This window comes from Zalophus californianus, chromosome 6 (genome assembly GCF_009762305.2).
Source record: "Zalophus californianus isolate mZalCal1 chromosome 6, mZalCal1.pri.v2, whole genome shotgun sequence".
Taxonomy (NCBI): Eukaryota; Metazoa; Chordata; class Mammalia; order Carnivora; family Otariidae; genus Zalophus; species Zalophus californianus.
The window spans coordinates 22,353,380-22,358,392 of record NC_045600.1 but is presented as its reverse complement, the minus strand read 5'-3'; the positions used below and the strand labels follow the sequence as shown (position 1 = coordinate 22,358,392).

Sequence of the window (5,013 nt, the reverse complement as noted above, 5' to 3'; positions counted from 1 at the left end):
TTCTGAAACAAATAACACAACATATTTTAAGAAAAAAGAAAAAGAAGAAGATAGCAGGAGAGGAAGAATGAAGGGGAGTAAGTCAGAGGGGGAGACGAACCAGGAGAGATGATGGATTCTGAAAAACAAACTGAGGGTTCTAGAGGGGAGGAGGGTAGGGGGATGGGTTGGCCTGGTGATGGGTATTAAGGAGGGCACATTCTGCATGGAGCACTGGGTGTTATGAACAAACAATGAATCATGGAACACTACACCAAAACAAATGATGTAATATATGGTGATTAACATAACAATAAAAAATTTAAAAAAAAAAGAAATAGCCCACACTTGTAGTTGAGAAGTTTTGTCATTCTGCTCTTGACCATAGAATGTTAGGGGTCCAGAAGCCTTGATTAATTTTTAACTATCTCAGTCCCTTTTAGTCTAAATAAGCAGAGCTTCCTTCTGATATTTCTCTTAGAAACTTTGTAGGTTTCCTATGACTCTTACTAGAGTGAGCATCCTTGGATGGCAGCCACACACACTTTGGGGGGTTAGCATCTACAAACCAAAGCTATATTTACTCTTAAAGATAGGGCCCTTCCAACCTTGGGGTGAGGGTTGGTTGTGGAACACTGTCCCTAAAATTTTTGCAAGTTCTTTTTTCCACCTGAAGCATCTATTAAGCACACCCTTGAAATTTTTAGAAGCTTTTCTTTTTTTTATTTTTAAAATATCACTGAGCTTTAGAGAAGATCAAAAAACAAGTATGTATGCATTTCCCACAGATAATATTAAAAGGATTTACTACTGTACTTTTAAGTTTGCAAAGAACAAAATTTAAATTCACTAGGTTCAAATATGCTCCCTTATAGGATTTAAAATTTGCTGTGTAAAATAAAAGTTTTTAAAAAGACCTAAGTATATGTACTCCCAATAAAGAATCAACACTGCTTCACATGTTTTATTTTGTCTTACATTCTTTTAGAACCGGGTTCATTTTTTCAGTTTTGTAGAAAAATAGATGTTCCAGCCACCATTTATTTAACTGTCTAGAATTTAAGACCAATCAATATGTTCCCTGGAAAAATGAATAAGTCTTATAACTAACTCATTTTCTTAAAATTCTTCAAGACAAAGAAATAACTTTTTTTTTTTTACTCCCAAAGCACAGTATTCCAACAGCAGCAGCCAACATGGGGTTTTAGCAGCTTAACTTTACCCCCTAAATAAAGCTTTGTATAAACCAGTGATTTTACTACAAAAACACTGTCTTTGAAAGAAAGGAGTGGCAGTCAGACATCAATGCAAAACTTGGAATGATTAGGTCATAAACATGGCACTTACAAAAGGTAGCTTATGAGAATATTCCACTTAAGAAGTGGTTACTCTTCTGTCCCTCCTTAACACCCTCAAAAGAAAAAAAAGAAAAAGATAAAAAGAAAAAAACATGTCCTTTAAAAATTCTCCTTAAATTTTAAGTTTATAAAATTTCAGAGACGCCTTGTACCCAAAACAAGTGCTTCAAAAAAAAAAAAAAAAAAAAAACCTGTGCTAACAACTCTTACAATTCAGATATATTTATATATATTTTTTTATAACATCTAAGACTGTAAGAGTTCTTATATTCAGTAGCTCTCTGGTTTAAGATAACCACCATCTCCTTCACTTACAAAACGTTTTCTGCCCCTTGAAGGACAAAGATCTCTGAGCTGTTTGGAAATTATTCCAGCCTGAAAACATTCTTCTCCAAATCACTCAAGCACAGAGTATGAATGTGGGACATCCAGATTAATGTCTGGAATTTCATTGTAAATTCTCTCATAACCTCTTTTCATTTGGTCTAGAGTAATGGTAGAAGATTTCCAAAGAGATTTTAATAAATCCAAGATCATCTTAAATGTACTTTCTCCAGTTGACTCTAAAACCATTACAATGGCTTCATATACAAGCTCATGGTGAAAATGAGGTACTTCTAGTTCCTTAAGGCAATGTTCAGCTTCAGATATGTCTCCGGAGAGTAAATACTCTTTCAGCAGCATATCAATCTCTTTAACAAGGTGATTAACAGACTGCTGCCCACCTCCAGAACCCCACACACTATCTTTGTGCTTTCCACTTTAGACAAACTCAGGAGCACAGCAGCCTTGTCCAGAGCAGCTCTAGCCTATACACAATCTACAGTTCCTTTGTAACTATCATTATAGGTATTACATAAAATTCCATCTCCAACAGCTCTAGCAATAAACTGGCCCACCAACTGTGGTGCTCTAGGAGTATCCAATGCCAATTCAGGTAGATCTTTCAATAATTTGTCAAATGATTTTTCTACATCATTTGTGCTCATTACTGTCCCACAAAGGTCAGAAAGAAGCTTAGATGTCATTTCTCTATGACTAGCCTTTCCCTCCACTGCTAAGAACACTGCCAACACTGGTACTCCACTTTTCATTTCACCAAGATTTAAATCTCTCAGCATTTCCGCAACTTCATTAGTATCTCCATGCTCAAAATATTCCTGTATGATTGGTGTTAAAGTCTTCTCAAATGCTGTTTCATCCAAAGGCAAAACTACAGTTTCATAAACACAGTTCTCCTGGTCGTCGTCATAGTTAAGATCTTTCACATCCACCTCCTCCACATCATATACCTGTCCAGGTGTACCCCGGACACCTTTGCCTCCTGCACCACCTTTCTTTGGTAGTTCCCTTCCTTTCCCAGATCTGGATCTCCTTTCTAGCAACCTTCCCTTTGGACTGGTTGGTACAGTTACTCCACTTCTAAGGGCTTCACTTCCATTATCACTCACTGAATCACCTCTGCCAGAGTCCTGGGATGAGTTTTTCCTCAGGTGCCTTTTTGCCTTGGCATTAATTCTAGCTTTGTTAATGGAGGATGCCGAAATCCAATTTCCATTTATCTCATTTTTTATTTCTTCAGTCCCAGCATTTTCTTCATCACCAGAAAAGAGTCGCTTAAATTATCAGGATCTGTGGGGTTTACATTCAGTATTTGCTCATTTTCTATGTCCATTGTTCCTTAATGTCACTTACACTGATTAAATTACCAATGGAAGTCTTCCCTTGGAATCTATTTCCCCTCGGGCCGCCGCCGCTGCTCACCCAGGTCCCTGGTCCACTGGCCCAGACCCCGCACCTCAGCTTCTACCGCCGCCTCAGAGCGTCTCTGCCTAGAAGCTTTTCTTTTTAATCTGAGAGTGTAAGACACATGGGCTTTAATTTTTATGAGGTCTTAATAATCTTACAGACACATCCTTGACTTGGCTTTGACCTGAGACCACATTATACTAGCATCACCCTGGGTTTGATGTTTTTCCCAGAGTCATTTCTTACTTTGCCAACTTTTTGCCATCTGGAGAGGCTTGGAATGAGAAACAGTTTTATTTTCTAACCTTGCAACTTCTGGATTAGAAAATTTCCTCTAAATTTTGCTTGAAATCCAAGTTGTTTCTTTGGGTCTTCTTTCTCTTTCATCATTCCATTATCAGCAGTTAAAAGAAGACAACTGACACTTTCAACATTATTCCTGGAAATCACTTTGGTAAATCCACAAGTTCATTAGTTATATTTTCTATCATCCATGTTACAGTAGGTGACAGGGCTGCCAAATCTTCCATCACTACTTAAGACTGGTCACCTTTCCTTCAGTCCCCAGTATTAATTTCCTCATTGCCTTTTCAGCCCCTACTGAGTCTTCTTACTCCTGTTCATTCCTCCCTATAGTCCAAGCTCAAAATCAATACCATATGTTTTAGGTTTTATATTACAGTTGTACCTTATCTCTGTACTTCTCCAAAACTTAGTTACTTGAAGCAATAACAGTTTATTATATATGAACAATCTGTCAATTGACTATGTGGTTTTTCTGTTTCCTATGGTGTTGGCTGGAGGGCCAGGGTGAATGGGAAGTCCAAAATGACACCACTTGCATGGCTGGAAGCTGGTGCTGGCTGCTGATTGATAGCTCATCTAGTGGTGTTAGCTGAGGGTCTTGGTTATCCTCAACGTGGGCCCCTCCACATAGCTGTTTGGGCTTCCTGACATATAGTCACACTTATCACATTTAATTTATTTCTTATGTTAGCATTGTGATGTAGATATTATTATTTTCAATCATTCAGCAAATAGCATCAATGATTAGCAGCTGTATGCCAGGAGCCATGGTTGATTTATGAGAATAAAAAGTCAAGCAAGACACATTTCTTGCCCTAGAGGAGTTTATAACTCATGGAAGAGTTAATCAATGATTATAATGCAAATCATATATGGGGAAACAGAAGTTTAAAAGGTTAACGATATTGCTTTTCATCTAAAAGCTGACTCAAGATATGAACCGAGATCTGTCTGATTTCAAAACTATGTTTTCTCTGCCGCAGTATTTAGAAAGTTAATATAAGTGTCCAGACCAATAGTAATGAAGATTCAGAAGTTAAAAATGAAAGCAGGATCAAATGCAAAATATTGCCAGGTAGAATAGACAGGACTTGATGACTGTTTATATGAGGTAGATAAGGCCAACGGAAGAATCAAAGGTGAGCCCTATGGGACTAATGCTGGGAAATCAGAAGGAAGGATTGGTAGTTAAAAATGATTCCATTTGTTTTATCTATGTTTAGTTTGAAGGACTGACCCAACATACAGATGTTATACAGCAAGCAGGATAAAGACAGAGAACTTGTACTCATTTATTCAAACTTTTCTGAGTACCAACTATATGTCAGGTACTGGGTAGGTGAATAAGAAACCGTATCTCTAACTTCAATGATCTAATAGTCAAGGTGCAGAGACAGTCTTCCAGGCAGATGATTGTAGTTTGATATGAGCAGAGCCACAGTAAAAGTAAATACACTAGTAGGTGCAAAGGAACAAAGAAGAAAGTAAAGATGACACTAAGGGAATTAACTATACATTGATGGCCATTACACCAGGGTATGGATGCAGTTGCTAAGGGGTAAAATAAAGGAAGAAAATGGCCAACGACACTTATTCAGACGGGGATTCAAAGAAGTAGATA

At 37.6% G+C, this 5,013-nt stretch overlaps 1 pseudogene; it reads right to left on the bottom strand.

Moving 5' to 3' along the window:
* Positions 1-1,537: 1,537 nt before the first annotated feature.
* LOC113909884 lies at positions 1,538-3,012 on the bottom strand (annotated as a pseudogene).
* Between the last annotated feature and the right edge of the window lie 2,001 nt (positions 3,013-5,013).